Source organism: Ambystoma mexicanum, chromosome 13, assembly GCF_040938575.1.
Source record: "Ambystoma mexicanum isolate Mex_15411 chromosome 13, UKY_AmexF1_1, whole genome shotgun sequence".
In the NCBI taxonomy this organism is placed as follows: domain Eukaryota; kingdom Metazoa; phylum Chordata; class Amphibia; order Caudata; family Ambystomatidae; genus Ambystoma; species Ambystoma mexicanum.
This window is the reverse complement of record NC_090938.1, coordinates 395,021,272-395,041,098: the sequence shown is the minus strand read 5'-3', so window position 1 is coordinate 395,041,098 and position 19,827 is coordinate 395,021,272. Positions and strand designations below refer to the sequence as shown.

Below are 19,827 nucleotides of genomic sequence, written 5' to 3'. Positions count from 1 at the left end.
GTGCTTAGATGCCAACAATGAAAAAGTATTGAGTTTATTTTGGAACCCAAAGGGGGTGGTATCTAATAGTAAAATATCATCTGCAAATGCTAACCAATGGAAGGGCGCATCTTCCCAAATCTGACAGAAAAGGAGTTGGTGATGTCCCATTCGTCATCTAAGTCACTCAAATATAAATTGAAAAGAGTAGATGTAAGGGTGCACCCTTGCTGAACTCCTACATACGTGGGAATACTTTCAGTCAAAGCACCCTCCTTATTGATCCTTACCTTATATGCTGTATTTTCATGAAGCATAGATATTAAAAAGATTATCAAATGAGGTATAACCATTTTAATCATTTTATCCCAGAGTATCTCGCGTATGACACTGTGGAAAGCTGCCGACATGTCCAAGGCGGCAATGTAATTTGGAATAGATCTTCTACATTTGGTTTGTGCTAATATGTGTGATACAGTGGTCGCATTTAATGCTGTTCATGTTTTTTCGAAAACAGATTTGAAATTTTGATAGTGTCGTGAGCTGTAATATAATAATCACATTTTTGAAGAATAAGAATAGAAATAATCTTGGCAGATGCATCTGTCAAGGAGATAGGTCTGTAGCTAGCAGGTAGCGACAGATCCCCCTTTTTGTAGATGGGTACAATTACTGAAAGTGACCAAGATTGAGTAAGGGTCTGTGTTTCAAAGATGCGATCGAATTTGATCTTAAGAATCCGTGCCTAGAAGTTATGATTTGATTTATAAACACAGGCCGGAATGCCATTGGGCCCAGCAGCTTTCGAAGAGTTAATTTTGGAGATTGCCCGTTCGATATCAGAGAAGTATCATTCATATTTACCCATCATACTTCGTGAAAATCTTGAATGCAACCGACCTGTGAAACGCAAGATAAAACCTTTGTAATGTGATCCTTCCATGCTTCCGCAGAAATAGAAGAATATAAAGTTTTGTCAAGTTTCCGTTTATCCTGCTTCAACATGGACCAGGTGTATTTTGTGTCATACTTGGAGATATTCTCCAGCATGGGGTCTGGCATGGATTACATGCTCATGAATATTTCCCGTCGTCAGGTAAAGAAAAAATCAGTTTTTTCACTTCTGAACTGTCTTTCTCCTAACAACCAATCCCTGGTCTCTGGGTCATACTGACCCCAGCCAATGACTGCCCTCTACCTAAGCCCTTCCTCTGGCAGCCATCTTCAGAATTTTACTGCACGTTTGAGTGGTGGGAGTACTCGTGATTAGCTCTCTGGCTTTTTACTGCGTTTTGTGCTTTTTTTTCTCTCCAGAGTTTTACTCTATTTTTCGGTTAATTGAGCCTCAAGCTCCATCGACCCATCATCCGATTAACGGGGACCCGTTTTCGGATTTTCCAGCACCCCTGAAGGGCTGAATTTCGAGTTAGGATTCCAGAAGATTTTTCAAGGCCTACTCTACGTCGATATGGCTGAGAAGGAAGACTCGATGCCTCTGTTCAGGGTTTGCCCAGGATGTGGCCTACGGAACATCTAATTGGACGATGGGCATTCCCTATGCCTCTATTGCCTACATTCGGACCAAACACACGTGGAAAAAGAATGTGCGTTTTGCAATGAGATTGTCCCCTGCACCGTGAAGGATCGGCGCAGGTGTCTCACCGAGTGACTCCAGGCCAAGGCCCCTGCTACAGGTGAGTCCCGGCAGCATGCCTCCCCCAGCAACAAGAAGAAAACTGAGCGGTCTTCTAAGACCTTTGAGGGTGCTCCGGCGGCCTCAGTGTCTCCAGCACCGTCGACCACGAGCCAACGCTCTGGTTCGTTGAAGAAGAGTAAGTCTGACCACCTGGGTAAGCTTCTGGAGAAGTCCAAGGGGGAGCGGGGTGCTGACCCTCCTCCCAAGGTGAAGGCCTCTAGCTCAACCAAGGTCGTGCAGGCCCAGATTCACCCGGCGAGGCCTTCCATTGAAGGCGTGGTGGCGTCCCTAGCGAAGGCCGCAGACGTGGGTTCGCAGGGTGTGGTCCCCAAGACAAGGTTTTCCCTACCTGCCAGGAGAGAATCGTCTTTTCAACCCATAGGCGATGCCCATCATCTCCCCGAAACAGTCTCCCCTGGTCGCAGAGAAGGGTGGGGGTCATGGTAGTCCTGCAGGGCATGGACATCTCCTGAGGATGAGCTTTCTACTCTCCAGACCATTTTGGACAAGAAGTTAGTCGAGGCCAAGGCCTACGGGAAGTGTCCCGACGATGGAGACGTCCATAGTGGCGACGAGACCGACGAGGAGGAGCGGCCGTGGAGGAGTTCTACACCGCTGCCTTCGTCGCTCCCTCTTCCGCCACCTCAGCAACCACCTCTACCCCCTGCAGACATTTCAGTGGACATTCTCCAGGCACTCCACACCTTGTATTCGGAGATTCGGACGAGGACGCCCCTTCCGCCGACGGAAGATACCGCGGCACCAGGGCCATCTGGTGCACCTCCTAACAAGAAGAGGAGACTTCACCCTCCACCGCCTTTTCACCCGTCGCCCCCTCCCCTCCACCGAGGGAGGATACGGACCTAGACACGACGTGAGCGGGCACGGACGACAACGGCCGATTAGGAGACCTCCCGTTTCCGCTGCCCAGAGCCTCACCGCCCGAGGAGATAGGTTTGTTCCATGCCATGATCTCTAGGGCCTCGGACCTATTTCAGCTGACTCCTGAGGAAAAGAAGAGAGGTTCCTGTACCAATGCTGCGAGGCAAAGAGGAAGACTGTGCTGTCAACCCCTCTGTTGGACGACATTTGGGACGAGGGGCTGTCCCCTATGAAGAACCCGTCCTCGGCCCCGGCAAAAGAAGGACCGGTACGAAAAAGGAGTAGAGGGTGCCCGACTCTGCACCCAAGTGTTTGAGCTCCCAGCCCTCCCAGGATTCGGTAGTTCAGCAGCGGCGAGGAAGGAACTCTGCTGTGTCATCGACCCCCCAATCTCCTCCCACCCCTGGACAGCGAGGGGAAACAGTTGGATGCCATGGGACGACGAGTCATCAAGGCGGCCAACGCCCTCGGCATCGTGGCGTGCTACGACCGGGAGCTCTGGTTTAAATTCACTCCCCTCCTGGACTTCCTGCCCGATGATAAGAGAGCAGAAATGTTAGAGATCCTGCAGGAGGGCGAGGTGTCATCGGACCATGCTGTTGGGCAGAATCCTATGCAGTTCCTTTAGGGAGCACTACAGAAGATTAAGACCACAGGTATATGCAATAAATCCCCTTTGGTATCAGTTTGTACCACAAAGATTTAGTTGGTAGCTGTGGCTGAGCAGTCAGACTTATCTCAAGAGGGAAATGAGCAGTATTCAGGGTTTACACAATAGGACTACAATACTATGGAACAAGGAAACACTGACCAAAGCTTTGTATCAACAAGAATATATATATTTATTTTACAAACTCTTTTTCACACACAAATCACTATCATTAAAGTAAGTTAAAATAGTCGGGAAAAGTATACACACTCCCTATTTAAATTGTAGACCAGTTTGAGCAAGAGTGAAAACTGAGCAAAACAGCACAGTATAAACTAAGCAGAAACGGCACTCTAACAATTTCTTCAGAGGGAGAGAAAGGACAAGTCATACAGGGTTAGACTCCTAAACACACCAACAACACTTCCCAATTAGATTGTGAACAAGTTAGGCAAGGCAATACTTTAGTACAAGCAATACTTTGATGAAAACCGAGCAAAATGGCACTCCAGCAATATGGAAAGGGGAAGGAAAAGGTGAGGTGATTATAAGAGTTAAGGTGCACCAACATATTTCTTAGTGAGAAGCATTCTAGAGAAGGCAGTTTTAGCCAGAGTCAAGAGGCCTGTGCCAGAGTCAGTGGTACAAGATCAAACTTGTAGCTTCAGTCAAGTATTTAACGAGATGTAAAAAGATAATGTTAGATGAAAGGGGCGGCCAACCCAGAAGGTAAGTAAAGGATTTAAAACACCTTTAGCAGTACCCAACTAAACGGCGGAACAATGTACCTTTTAAAAAGTGGAAGAGGCTCCTGTGGTGGCGGTAGTTCCTGCAGTTCCGGAGATCAAGCAGAGGAAGAGAGGCTCTCGTTGTGGAGGAAGGTTTCAGTTACTGCACTGCCCAGGGATGAAACCAGCCGCGGTGATGCCACGACGAATGAAAGATACGCTCCTTTAAATCACAGTCATGGTGGACGGGTGCCTGGCTATACAGTCTCCTAGTGCTTGGCACTGGCGATTCGGCCAAGGCAGGTCCTGGAAGGCGATTGGCGAACTGATTGGCCCCACCAGCTCAAGGGAAGAAGACTTTTGCAGGTGAAGAGCTTCTCAAGTCATTGGAGAAAAGTGGTGAGGATCTGCAGCAGGGCTGCACCGGTGGTTCAGTCGTTGCAGATGTTTAGAGCTTCTCTCCTCTTCGGGTTTCCTAGTTCCAGTGGCGACGCTTGTCCTCCAGTCCTCAGAGCCCTGCTTTTATGCAGAAAAACCCCCATTCATACAGCCTAGCTGTCACTCACACAGTGGGGTGGCTATCCTGGCAGGATAACCCCCCAGCCTATCAGGGCAGAGTGCGACTTCGGTTGCCTAGGTAACCCTGTCCAGGGTGCCTATTCCCTCTCCCACACATCCTGTCTACGCCAGACTCAGTGGCGCCGAGAGGAGGGCTTCTTAGCTGAAGCCCGCCAAAAGGACGAACAAAGGATATTAAAATAAACCGGCGGTATGTTAGAGGCTGTCAGTAAAAGTGGTAGCCTCGAACAATGGGAAAATCCCATAGGAAAATATTTGTGGTCGAATATTTACGGTATTAACCACTGCCACCAGCCAGAAACTTTGGAGAGAGGGACTGGACGGTACCCCCTTGAAAATGAACACCAGGGAAAAACTATTAACCCTTTCCAGTACTTCCATAGTAAGATGGGTTGCACTGGTTTTGTTCATTACTATTGACTAGTAAAGTCAATGTGGACTTTACATGCCCTGGGAGACAGTAGTCAGTCCCAGGGTATGGAGTCTGTTTGGGGGTCACTATGACACCCCTGTGTTACTGCACTGAGGGTGCTGTTTAACACACATGTTAAAAAGATGATTCCTATGAGGGTGAGAAAAGCCCCATAGACCATAAGCACACAATATAGCCTAAAACGCACACTAGCAATATGCCTAAGAGTGGGGAAAAAGTAGTCTATCTCTTAGCAGGAGAAAAAAATAAACCCTTCAAATCCAGCAAAGCTGCTGGGGGACTCTATAGGTAAGGGAAATTAGCCTTAGAAGAGAATTCTCCCTAACACATGCCATCACAGTGGCCACGGACATTGCTGACACAGGGTTCTGTCAAATGGGCAACAGCATTTGACTTCGTCGGTGAGGTTGGTTAAGGGCTACTAACTTTCAACAGGATGTGCAGTCGCGGGCATTGGACATGCCCTTCGATGAGGACAATTGTCTTGCCAAAACCTTGGACGAGTCTCTTCAGACCATCAAGGCGGACACCGAGACGGCTCGTGCCTTGGGCACACTTCAGCAGCGACGGCCGTCCTTTAGGAATTCCGGGGGTAAACCCCAAGGTTCCTCCAAACACTTCGGGGGAAGTTCTTCGTCCAACCGTCCGGCTCTTCAGCCCAGAGGGCCTAGAGGGGCCGCAGCAAGACTGGAGGAGGTTGCTGTAGTCAAGGTCCCCAGGGCGGCGCCTCCAAGGCGAAGCAAGATTGAACCGGCCGTGACGGCGGGCCCCACCTTCGCACCCCGGTGGTTGGCCGGCTGGCGAGCTTTGTCAGCGTGTGGAAGTCCGTCTCCACCGACCATTGGGTGCTGGACGGTCTGGCCCATGGACACACCCTGAAAATTCCAACAAAAGTGTCTGCGCATACCACCAGTGGCCAGGCAGGAAAGCCGCGTCCCTCAGCTCCTGCTGGAGGTGCAGGCCATGCTGAAGAAGGGCGTGATCGATCTTGTTCCAAAGAGGCTCCAGGGTCATGGAGTGTGCTCTCGGTACTTCCTCGTCAAGAAGACCGCGTTTGGAGGCCCATTCTAGACCTCCGTCGTCTGAACAAGTAAATCAGATCCCACAAGTTTCGGATGGTCATTCTTCAGCACGTGCTAGGACAGCTGGAAGAGGGGGATTTCCTATCGTCTCTGGACTTGGAGGATGCCTACTTCCACATCCCCATTCACAAGGGACACTGCAAGTTTCTGAGCTTCGTGGTTCAAGGCCCTTCCCTTTGGATTGAAGTCGGCGACAAGGGTTTTCCCCAAGGGCCTGGCGCCAGTGGCGGCCCGGCTGCATCTACGAGGGATCCACGTTTACCTGTACCTGGATGAATGGCTCATCCGAGCGAAATCGAAGGAGATAGCTGTCGCACACACAGCGAAAACAGTTCAGCTGCTGACTGAGCTGGGGTTTTCGGTGAACTATACAAATTCTTGCTGGGTGCCATCGCAAGACGCACTGTTTCTGCGGTCTCAACTCACTGCGGTGTCATGCCTGGCGTCTCAGTCAGAGGAGAGGATAGCGGCCATCCTGGGCTTGGTACAACGGCTGTTGACCCTGAAGATCGCAAGGGTGACGTCCATCAAGTCCCTTCTCTGCATGATGTCATGGATATACCTCATTCGGCTGTGCAGGCTGCGGATGCACCACTGCAAGAGTCCCTCGACGCCCGTTGGATTCAGGTATCGGGAAGCTTTGAGGACAAGATCTCTCTCGACGAGAGTTTCCGTCGAGCGATACGGTGGTGGGGAGTCTGTGTGCATTTGTCAGCGGGCGCAGCATTCCAGACACCACCTCATCAGGAGACGGTCATGACAGACGCCTCCCTGGAAGGTTGGGGCACGCACACCGGAAGCCTCCAAGCAAGAGGCCTGTGGCTACCGGAGGAGAAGTCGTTGCATATCAACGTACTGGAGATGCGAGCAGTGTTTTCGGCCCTCCAGTCTTTCCTTCCATCCCTCAAGGGCAAGGTGATACGAGTCTTCACGGACAACACCACCATGACGTTCTACATCCGGAAGCACGGTGGAACCATATCCCCAGCGCTCTCCAGAGAGGCGCAGGACCTATGTTCCTCATCCCGTTTCATCTGGCAGGAGTGAAGAACACCATCGCCGACTCCCTCAGCAGGGAGCTGCACTTTTGCCACGAGTGGGAGCTTCGGCAGGACCAAGTGGATCTTCTGTTCCGTCGATGGGGCATTCCGCAGATCGATCTGTTTGCGACAGCGACTAACACCAAGTGCCAGAGGTTCGCCAGCAGGTTTCCCTAGCTGGGGAGCATGGGGGACGCATTCTCCTACCCCTGGGACGGCCTGTTTCTGTATGCGTTCCCTCCGTTGCCGTTGCTTCTTCGACTAGTCAAGCAACTCAGACAGTCCTGCTGCAGGATGGTCCTCGTAGCACCGGCGTGGCTGAGACAGATACGGTACCTGGACCTTCTGGACTTGTCAGCGTCCCCCCAGTCAAGCTTCCAGCGGCCGCAGATCTTCTCGTCAGAGAAGGAGGCGCGATCCTGCACCATGACCTAGGGTTGCTGAACTTGCAGGACTGGCTCCTGCAGCACCTAGAGTGTGGAGGATACAATTTCCCGGCGGACTGCAAGGAGGTGCTTGCCAAGGCCAGGACTTCGTCTACACTGAAATGCTATGGACATAAGTGGAAGAGGTTCGCCGTCTGGTGCTGGGCACAGATCGACCCTCTACGTATTACGGCTCTGCAGGTGCTCCCGTATTTGCTGTTGCTGGCCAAAGCAGGGCTGACTCATGCCTCCATCAAGGTTCATCTGGTGGCTATCTCCCGCTACACCAGGACTCTGGGACGATCGTCGTTATGGTCACACCGCCCTGGTCAAGGAGTTCATCAAAGGACTCTTCCGTTCGTTCCCGCCGGTGAAGACTGCGGCCCGGCGTGGGAACTCAATGTGGTGCTGACTAGGCTCATGGGTCCGCCGTTCGAGCCTATGCATTCTGCGCCACTGACATTTGTCATGTAAAACAGCGTTTCTTGTGGCCATCAACTCTGCACGACAAATGGTAGAGATTCAGGCCCTCTTGTAAACCACCTTAATTGACATTCCACGAGACGAGGGTCGTGCTACGTATGCACCCCTCCTTCATGTCCAAGGTGCCGTCAGACTTTCATCTTAACGAGCCCTTGGTGTTACCTGTGTTTTTTTTCCCACCGCCTTCATCGCCGTCTGAAAGGACTTTGCACTTGCTGGCTGTGCCTAGAGCGCTGAACTTCTATGTGGACCGCACAAAGGGTTTCCGGAAGACGTTAGAACTTTTTGGGAACTTTGGCCCTGTGAACCATGGGAAGGCCCTCTCCAAGGCTTCCATTTCCAGATGGCTCTCCGGCTGCATCATGCACTGTCACCGGTTGGCAAACCGACTGTTGCCTGGCCATCCGAGAGCCCATTCGACCAGAGCGATCGCTGCAACTACGGCGATCCTGTCTGGTGTGACCTTGCTGGACTTCTGCAGGGCTGCTACGTGGAGGTCGATGCACACCTTCACGAAGTTCTCCTGTGTCGACAGGGATTCCAGGGATGAGTCCAAGGTCGGCCAAGCAGTGCTGCGCAACCTGTTCGCTTGAAGGAGAGCCTGGTGATGCTTAACGTGGAGATGCTTAACGTGGAGATGCTTAACGTGGAGCCTTGCTACCTCCCGTGGTTGTGCATGTGTGTACTGCTATGTATTCATTATTCATGAGTGTTAGGCAGAATCCCATGCAGTACCCTTAGGGAACACTACAGGAGATTAGGACTACAAGTGGTAGTACAATTTCACCTTTGGTACAAGCCTGTACTACGCAGTAAAGTGGTAGCGATGGCTGAGCAGCCAGACTTCTCAAGAGCAAATGAGCAGTAATAGGGATTACACAAAGGACTACAATTACTGTGACTCGAGCAAACACTGACTCAAGGTTTCTGGTTCAAAAATAGAAGTACATTTATTTTTAAACCATCTGTTCACAAAACACTTCACTTCGAGGGGATTGGGTCCTCCGACGTATTCCATATCTGACAGGTAATGTCCACAGCTGTGCTGCTTTGGAAAATCTTTGGCGTCTGCCTCCTGCGTCGATGACGTCGATGCGCCGTCCCTGAGGTAACATCTGATATGTGCAGGAGAGGAGTGGGGGACCTGTAAGGGTACAGATAACAGGCCCCAGTGCAGGGGTGGCCGGAAGGCGGTGCCGGAGGGTGTCCGGGAGGGCAGGTAACTAATTCAAGGGGGCCCCGTTGGCAGGTGAGGCAGTGCTGAGAAGAGAAGGCAGATCAACAGGGGAGGAGAGTGGCAAAGGCAGATGCGAAGAGGAAGGTCTTAAGGAGCTTCCAGTATCGTAGATGGTTTTCCTCCAGATTCAGGGTGGCAGGGAGGCTGTTCCAAAGGGAGGCTCCGGCCGAGGACAGAGATCTGCCCCCTGGGAAGTTTACCATGAGTAGTACACGACGCATGTGGCAAATGCGAAGAAAGTGTTACAGGGGCACCAATACGTTGCTGGACAGAAGCATCAATGTTATATTGAATGCTTCCATTCCGATCCGCTTGAGTTTGGGATATGGTTGTGTTGGCAATAACCGAAACAAGACTGTGGGTATGTTGAACCAAGGGAGCATAACATTTTGTGTGCGGACCAACATTCTGCTCTGAAAGAGTTTGAGATGAGGTTGCATTGGCAACACACAAGAGGTCCATTCAAGCTCAGCGAGATCTTACTCACTTCACAGGCTGGAAGAATAGTATGAACTGTGGGAAGGCCACTGGTCTGGCACCTAACCACTTCGGCATAAGACAAGTGGCTCGGCCCTTTGAGCCAGAGGATTTTGAGTCTGAGAGGAAGTAGCACCAGACACTGGAGGAGTAGAGCATAGCTCAAGTCTTGTAAATGACTGAGCCGTACTCCTAATCCTACCAACAATCGGGTAAAAGTTAGACAGCTGAGCTTTTTTCCTTGAACCAAGCTCATCCAAGTCAGTAGTAGATATATGTATATAATTTATTGCCTTAAATGATAGTGTTCCTAATGTTGGGAATTGAAGAAATTATTTTATGATCTTCCTTAGGAGTATTGTGTTTGCTCTTAGTTGCTAGGGGTTTACTTACAGGTTTCTTCGCATACTTGAAAACCTGCTTCAGCTGTCAGTATTTTCTGCTTTCATCACTCAATTGTAAAAGATCAAGAGTCTCATCCTCACAGCTAATAGCACATAGACTTTTAATATTTGAGTTGTGGCCACTGATTGTGGGTAAGGGCAAGTTCTTAGTTTTTTTTAATATTAGTCTCTTTTAAGGATTTCCTATGGGCTCTTCTTTTAGCAGCTCTTACTTGAGTCTCTTATTTCTGCGTGAGAGAAAAATAGAACTAATAGAAGGTATATCAACTATTATTTTCGCCTGTTCACGGTCAAGAATATCGGTTAGCAGAAGGGCTGTTGGGATGAGTAATATCGTTATTGTCTGATAAGGGACCACATCACACAGAGGATTATCTTGTTGGTATTTGATGGAATCTGGTTTTAAAAGACTGAATTTATATATCAATTTCTTGAATTTTATTAGTCGTCAATTCCCTATTTTGCCACAATTTGCACGAGTAAGGTATGGGCTCATTAACTGCAAAATACAATGGTCTTACTGCATTTACCGAGTTGGCATCTTTCAAAGAACAGCTTTCAAATATATCCAACTCTGTTGCTTAATCGAAGGCTGGATAGTTTTTGTTTGTACATTGAAAGAAAAAACCTGAGTGAAGGAGGAAGCAAATGCAGAAGGTCTACGTGTCTCTCTAGCAATCACAAATCCCTCTAGTCTCTTGATTTTTGACAGTATATCTGACAAAATGTGATGTCCCTAATTCTCTTTATTGGAATCCTTCTGTCCATTGACTCAGCAATTAACACACTTAATAGCATCTTCCTTGAATTAATGAGAAGTAATCCACAAGCGGAAATTTTGATAGGAGGCGACTTTAATGCTTTCCTTTATGTACTATCATGTACAAACTCTTTCTCCTATTTCTACTCGCCATAAACTATCTCTCTCTAATGGTACGAGATGGTCCCGATTTTTTGAAGCCTGGGATCTTTCTGTAATTCCTCCTAAATTGCTTGTCTTGTTCCATACATGGAAACGAGGATCTGCATCTTCAACTATTGATTTTATAGTAGCCTCAAGAAATGTGTTGGGTATTCTTTCTTTTATTGTGTCTCTCCCTATTACGTTAAGTGATCATTTTCCGATATGGACAACAATGATGCTAGCTGTTAAGAATTTTTCTTTGCATCCAACTTTAACCCTTTCTCAAATTGACCGGGCAATGCTTTCAATTCACTGGAATGCTTCAACATGTAGACGTCTAACTTTTCTTGTTAATCGCGATCTATGGCCTTACTCTAAAGAGAACAGCAGTATATCTGAAAATAATTCTTGTTTGGAACTTTAAAAATGATCCAGATTCATCTTGTGTCTTTAACTGAGCAATCTAAATCCCTATTGTCTGCCTCTGATTCCGGAAATGTTTTTTCCGCTGGCATTGCAAAATTAAAAACTAAGAAAAACATAGAAATAAGAAAACTAAAACAAAAGATCCCTATCCTTAACACTGTTGAATACTGTGCTGCCAAAAAAACGTTCTTACTAAAGTATAAAAATGAAGTAAAACGGGTACGCTATCAAACATCTCTTGACGTTAATCAACAAATGGTTCATAATATATGAAACCACAACACTTGTGACGTTTGGAGGATTTTACGGACTGTATAAGGCGACAATCATGCCACATTGGATTCGGCAATTGATAGAACTACCTGGTTTACTTGTTTTGAACGCAAATACTTCTTACCTGCTATGTTTTCTGCATATGAGATTCACATCACCCCTCATATTCCTCCTATATGCCCTTGGTCCCTAGCTGACATTTTTTTTGCTATTAACAAACTTAAATCATCAAAATGTGCAGGACCTGACAGGCTTCCGCTGTGCGTGATCAAAGATGACCCACTGTTTTGGGCGAAAATCTTTTTAAGGCTTTATCAATCTTCAAAAGCAAATCAGTTCCAAGATCATGGTTTACCTCAATCATTATACCCCTTCATAAAAAGGGTCCTTTGAACGAGCCCCTCAATTTCCACCCAATTGCACTTATTGATGTACCAGCCAAAGTTTTCGCGCTCTTGATACTTTGTGGTGTAAACTTTCAGAACCAGGAACTCCATCCTTAGTAAAGCCCAAATTGGCTTTCGTAAATCTATGGGGACCCAATTAAATGTGACAATTCTGGCTCATATGACAGCAGCCTCTCACTCTTCCACCTATATAGTGTCTTTGGACCTTTCATCTGCATTCGATAGTGTAATCCGAGGAAAGTTATGGCAAAAGATGTTGGACTATACATTTCCCCCTTATCTGGTTGCTCTCATTGCTTTATTGCACCACAATGCCAATTTTAAAGTGCAAATTTCAAGAGGGACTTTTGACAGAAGCCATTCCAACTTCGATTGGTGTCAAACAAGGTTGTAACCTCGTAGCGGTATTCAACCTTTAACTAGCAGACATTGATCGAATCTGGGACTTTAACAAATCATTTGCTGTCCGTATAGGTAATCTACAGCTATCTTGGTTGGCATATGCCGACAATGTTCTTCTTCTGGATTGTACACATGCATGCCTTCAAAACAAGCTCACATATTTTTTCCAGTATTGTACTGCAAACAACCTATCCATAAACTCACTGAAATCCAACATTATGATTTTGTCTGCGTGCAAGAAACTGCGTAAATTTCGCTGGACAATCGATTCAAAGGAAATCCAGTTGGTTACCCATTTAACATACTTAGCCTACAATCTTGCAAACAACTCCTCTTCTTCATTCTGGCAGAGAGCTCTTGCTGGGAAAGTGGTCCCCTTAATCAGCCAAATGAAAATAATTCTGTACAAATATTGCACATTTTCACTGATCCCCTTATTTGAGTTTTATTCCAAGAAAGTGGAGGCTATTATCCTCTATGGGTTGGATCTTTGTCTAACAGACCTGGACTCCTTTCTGAATAAGCTGCAAGGAAAGATCTGGAAGTCAACTTTATTTACAATATTGCGACAAGAATTGGGACTTAATTCCCTTGCTTCTCGTTACAATTGCAGAATGCTAAATACATATATTAAAATGCTTTTTCCTCCACTGAACTCCTTATACGAGGATTTCTCTAGTATGTTGATTAAATCTAAACCAATTTCGATTAAACGCTTTCAGAAACGAGTACATATACTGCTGACACAGATCAATATCCTCCCTGAAGAATTGCAATTGAAATTGGACTTGGCAAACAAGAGTTTCTTTCGCAATGATTGGGCTGCTACCTCTAATTTAATTTCTACTTATTCCTCCTTTTCTGAATATGCAACTTTTGGGCACAAACAAACTCCTCACATGTGTTAGGCAGAAACCTCTTTAGTTCCCTTAGGGACCACTGCAAAATATTTAAGACTACAGGTGTTTGGAAGTAAACCCACTTGGTAGCAGTCTGTACCACACAGATTCACTTGGTAACTGTGGCTGAGCAGTCAGACTTCCCTCAAGAAGAGTTAGGCAGTATACAGAGCATACAAAATAGGTACAGAAATACAGTAGCACAAGCAAACACTGACCAGAGCTTGGGTGTAAAAGTATATAATTATTTATTTAACACACACTTATAAAACACACTAGCACTAAATTGGTAAGATAAGTTCAAAACACAATCACTATTATCATATGTACATCCCTGATTACTTGTTGGACAAGTCTTAGTTAACACCACTTATTTCTAAACAGAGGTGAGCGCTTAACGTTCGATGGCACTCCAACAAGTTAATTAAAAAGGGAGGGAAAAGCAGAATTATGGAAGCATACACACTAAACACTTTTTAAAGAACCACAGCAAGTTAGGAAGGCACAGTCTACTGATGAGCAAGGAAGTTTAGGTGCCAGGCCCACTTTCAAGGGAGCCAGGCGGACGATGCCCAAGATCAGACAGTTACACAGAGTCTTCGAAGTTTGTGGAGGTTGTTCGAAAAAGGTTTAGTTCAGTGCAGAAAAGTTAGCTAAGGTGTCCCAGGCTAACCCAGGTTCGAGAGACGAGGATTTAATACACCCCGTTCAATCGGTTTCAAGGGAAGCCCGGCGGAACACGGTACCTTAAATGGAGAGGATCCTCCAGCCGTGGGTTTTGTTCCTGGCAGCGGGTGCAAGTCGCAGCGTCGTCCAGAGGAAGAGAAGATCTCGTTGTGGAGGAAAGATGAAGGTCGTTGCACTGCCAGGGAAGAAACCAGCCGCAGAGTTCTCCGGTACAAAAGTACTACCCTTTCGGTTCACGGTAGTGGTGAAAACGTGGTATCCCGGTTGCCGGGGTGCTTGGCACAGGCAAGGCGGCCACGAGATGCTCCAGGAAGGCGAAAAGAAGGTAGACTGGTTATCCCCACCAGTCGAAGGAAGAAGACTCTCCGGGCTGGAGATATCCTCTGTCGTTGGGAAAAGTGGTGAGACGGTTCCACCGGTTGTGTCGTTGCAGGCCGGCTCAGCTTCTCCCTCCTTGGATTCTTAGGTCCTGTGGCGACTTCTGAAGTTCCAGTCCCCAAAGCCCTGCTTTTATGCAGCACACCCCCATTCACTCAGCCTAGCTGTCAATCAAACATGCTAAGTGGTGAGCCGGCCGGCTCACCACTTGGGCCAATCACACAAGAGTGCGACTTGAGTTACCAAGGTAACTCGGTCCAGGGTGCCTAAACCCCCTCCCACACCCCCCATGGTACCCAGACAGAGTGGCACCACTTTTGGAGGCTTCTGTGGAGAAGCCCGCCAAAAAGTGGAACAAAGGGCTCGACTTGGGTTGGAGTCACAGAAGAGAACACAAACGCCATTTTAGAATCGAGTTCTGGCAAAAAATACCAACCAGCGAATTAATATTAAATAAATAAACCGGCGGTATGTTCGAGGCTATAAGAATTAAATAAAGTTGGTAGCCTCGAACAATGGGAAAATCCCATAGAGATATATTCGCGGTCGAATATAAAAAGTAGTATCCACTGCCACCAGCCAAAACTCGATCGGGGGGACGGAGACGTGCCCCCTCGAACAACAGACCCCGGGGCAATCTAATTGCCCTGACCAGTACGTCCACAATATGATGGTTTGTACTGGTTTCTGTTCATAATTTGGCACTAGCAAAGCCAATGGTGACTTTACATGCCCTGGGAGACAGTAGTCAGTCCCAGGGTATAGAGTCTATGATGGGGGGTCGCTGCGATACCCCTGGGTTACGGCACGGAGGGTGCGGTGTAACCCACATCAAAAAAACATATGAGACCCTATGGAGTAAAAGACCCCATAGCCCATAAAACACATGGAAAGTTAAAGGAACACCTCAAATAATGTCTAAGAGTGAGAGCAAAAGAATCTCACTCTTAGCAGGAGAGAAAAAAATAAACCCCAAAAATCCAGCAAAGCTGCTGGGGGACTCACTAGGTTTGGGAAATTAGCCTTACAGAGAATTCTCCCTAATAGCATGCAATATTTAAATGTATGCCCCTGTGCCAAGTCTTGCAAACTATATATGAGATTTTATCTTCATTTACTCCACACTAAATCTCGCATAAAAAATTGGTCTGCACACACACATTTTTTTTGTGACAAATTATGCCACTTTTGTGGTAATGTAGAGGCAGAGGAAACGCTTAAACATCTCTTCCTATTTTGCCCCTACTTTGAACCAGATAGACTTAACACAATGAAAGACTTTCAATTTGCAAATACAATATTAGGACGCAATCTCATATGGGCCAGATGCATGTGGGGAACAAGTAATTCTATTTTACTGGCAACAGTGCGATTTATTTTTTTTATTTTTTAACGAATCATTGAATCGGCTCTTACTAGGTAATGCCATATTATGTTGCCATATATACTTTCTGAAGTAATGCCGACTTTGTTGAAATGTTAATGTTGTACCTTCTGCTTTGTCTCAGGAACATATATGTTTTCTGACATTGAGAAATGACGTTCTCTCTAGAAACCTAATACGCCTCGAGTGTCCCAATTTGATTATGTATAGATATTTCGGAATGTCAGGTTTTAATGCATTTCTTAAAGGTATGTATATTTGTATTGTGTATACAACAAGACATGTGTTTTTTATTTTGAAAGAATTTTGTTTTCTTTCTTTTTATGCAAAGTCATTGTAACTCTGTTTTTGTAAAGGTGCGTAAGCACCAAAATAAAAATTTAAAAAAAAGAAAAAAAAGTCCCTCATTTCCAAATGTGTGACTTCGTGTCCCTTTTCAAGGAGATTTAGAATACGATATATTACAGGAAAATTATCTAAGTCTGGTGTATCAGCATTAAAGGTTTGGAGCTTGAGGGAAACCGATGTTCCTTGACCCCTTTTCCCCAGACACCCAAAATGAGAATTATCAACGGTTTGTGAATCAACTATTGAGCAATTGGGAGTCCCCTCAGAATCATGATATTTTGAATGTGACTCATAGGCAGGAGAACTAGAGTCGCATGTGTTACGAATTCTATTTTTAAACAAGGCTGAGGAAAGTGTTGGTTTAGGGGGTTTAACATACAGATTTTCTTTAGAGAACAGACTAATTTCATCCATGTTTTTGGATTGGAGAGCATTGGGAGTGCAGGGACCGAGAGAGAGCCTAATTCTTTTTCCAAGCTCTGCAATAACTAACTGCTGGTGCCATCATGGGATCAGTGTCAACAGCAACTGAATTTGACATCGATCGCTGCACTGGAAAACCAGCATTGTTTGTGTGATTATTCAATGCTGATTTGTCCAAGTCATATATTTCCCGTAGGGAATATGAATTGAACTCCTATAATGAGTTGGATAAGTGGTTGTCTAGGGCACCAACGCTAATGGGCAAAGGGTCCTGGCTAAGGTGTTCTTGGACACATGCACGTTTCCAGGTCCCCTGAAGCTGGGACTTTGGTGGTTAGGTCATCAGTAGTCTCCATTTCAGCAATGATGCTGTCGGAATCAGGGTGGTCCTTTTTGCATAGGGCCATATTTGTAATACCGTCAAGTGGGCTCTTAGTAAGCAAATCCGAGAAGCTTTCTGTTTCCGCAGCAGTGGGAACAGGAGGCTTAGAAAGGCACCTCCCACTACGGAGCTGCCTACCATGATGAAACTACTTTGCTTGCAAACTTTTCACTTTGTAAAACAACAGTAACAAAGACAAAGTGAAATGAGCAACAACAAAAGTAAAACAGGCAGTTGAAAGAAAAACGGAGAAAAGAAGATAGAAAGAACTAAGTGAAGTTAGGTGTTAACAGTTGTTAGGGAGAATTCTCTGTTTAGGCTGAATTTCCTAACCTAGTGAGTCCCCCAGCAGCTTTGCTGGATTTCTGGGGTTTATTTTTTTCTCCTGCCAAGAGAGAGACTCTTTTACCCTCACTCTTGGGCATGATTTGAGTGTGTTTCTTTGAATCTAGATGTGTTTAATGGGCTATGGGGTCTTTTACTCGATAGGGCTACATGTGTTTGTGCTGTGTTACACAGCACCCTCAGTGCAGTGACACAGGGGTGTCTTAGTGACCCCCCAGTATAGACTCCATACCCTGGGACTGACTACTGTCTCCCAGGGCATGTAAAGTCACCATTGACTTTACTAGTCTTAAATTCTGAACAGAACCAGTACAAACCATCATATTGTGGACGTACTGACTGGGGCAATTTGATTGCCCCAGGGTCTGTTAGTCGAGGGGGCACGTCTCCGTCCCCCCTGATCGAGTTTTGGCTGGTGGCAGTGGATACTTTTTATATTCAACCGCAAATATTTTCCTATGGGATTTCCCATTGTTTTAGGCTACTATCTTTATTTAATTATTTACGGTAGCCTCGAACATACCGCCGGTTTATTTAATTAATATTAATTCTCCGGTTGGTATTTTTTGCCAAAACTTGATTCTAAAATGGCGTTTGTGTTCTCTTCTGTGACTCCAACCCAAGTCGAGCCCTTTGTTCCACTTTTTGGCGGGCTTCTCCACAGAAGCCCTCCAAAGTGGTGCCACTATGTCTGGGGTACTTAGGAGGGGTGGAGGGGAATTTAGGCACCCTGGACTGAGTTGCCTAGGCAACTCAAGTCGCACTCCGTCCTGATTGGCCCAAGTGGTGAGCTGGCCGGCTCACCACTTAGCATGTTTGAGTGACAGCTAGGCTGAGTGAATGGGGGTTTGCTGCATAAAAGCAGGGCTTTGGGGACTGGAACGACAGAAGTCGCCACAGGACCCAAGAATCTGACGAGGGAGAAGCTGAGCCGACCTGCCACGACACCACCACCGGTGGAGCCCTGCTGGACTGCCTCACCACTTTTCCCAACGACAGAGGAGATCTCCCGCCGGAGAGTCTTCCTTTGACTGGTGGGGATAACCAGTTTCACCGTCTTTTTGCTTTCCCGACGTACCTCGTGGCCGCCTTGCCCGTGCCAAGCACCCCGGCAACCGGGATACCACGTTTTACCACGATCGCGAAACCAAGGTACCACCTTTAACCGGAAAACTACGCGGCTGGTTTCTTCCCTGGTAGTGCAACAACCTTCATCTTTCCTCTAAGTCGAGATCTTCTCTTCCCCTGGACGACGACGCAACTTGGACCCACTACCAGGAACAACTGCCACCGCTGGAGGATCCTTCCCACTTAAGGTACCGTGTCCCGCCTGGCTTCCCTTGCTACCGACTGTACGGGGTAGATTTAGCCCCCGGCTTTCGAACCTGGGTTAGCATGGGACACCTTGGCTAAACTTTTATAAGCCTCTCTAAACTCTTCTTGAACCCTCTGCAAGACTTTCCTAAGCCTAGTGTAACTGTGTGATCTTGGGCGCATTTGTGCTCTGCTCTCTCTAAGAGTGGGCCCAGCCTTTGGACTTTGGCTCACAAGTGACTTTTCGCTCTCTGCCTTGCAAACAGTGTTCCTGGATCATAGAGTGGTGTACCTCTTCATATTCTGTCTTTTTCCCTCCCTTTCTCACAAACTTATTAGAATGCAATCTAGTTAAGCGCTCACCTCTGTATGAAAATAAGTGGTGTTTTACTGTGATTTATCTAATAGGGAAAAAGGGGTGTATATATCATAATAGTAACTGTGTTTAGGATAAGTTTACAATAAGAGTGCTGGAGTGTTTCAACTGTGTGTTTATAAATAAATAATTATATACTTTGATACCAAAGCTCTGGTCAGTGTTTGCTTGTATTATTGTATCTGAGTGCCTATTGAGTATACTTTGCATACTGCCTAACTCTTCTTGAGGGAAGTCTGACTGCTCAGCCACAGCTACCAGGTAAATCTGGGTGGTACAGACTGCTACCAAGTGGGTTTACTGCCAACACCTGTAGTGTTAAATGTTTTGCAGTGTTCCCTAAGGGAACTGCACAGGTTTCTGCCTAACAGTTATAGTATGGATGTACATTCACCACATTCGAATATGATTTGAGGTGTCGTTCAATAGTACGCAGTAGTGACGTATAGCGCTAGAATACTTCATGATAAATGGAATGCTTAAATGGAACACTGTGTTTGATCCAAAAATAAGATGTACTTCCACCAATCCATAAAAAAGAAAGGTGTACAGGTACTAAATAAAATGCACACGAATGTATAAATACAAAGAATACGTGAATTAGTCGTTAATGTTACCCCTGCGTTTCTAAATCTTTGAACGACGTTTGGAACAATCAAATTGAAATCAACAGTATTTTTTATTATTATTATTACTTGTATTGCGCTCCAAAACCCGTAGGTATAAGGGTGCATTGCAGAAGAAGGCTTATAGCTTAGTTACACATCAAGCATCATGTTAACAAT

General features: G+C 46.4%; 1 protein-coding gene across 1 annotated transcript in view; it reads left to right on the top strand.

The window, feature by feature from the left end:
* The window catches only part of IPO4 (importin 4), a 3,008,003-nt gene that overhangs the window by 728,516 nt on the left and 2,259,660 nt on the right, over window positions 1-19,827 (top strand). The window lies entirely within an intron of this gene.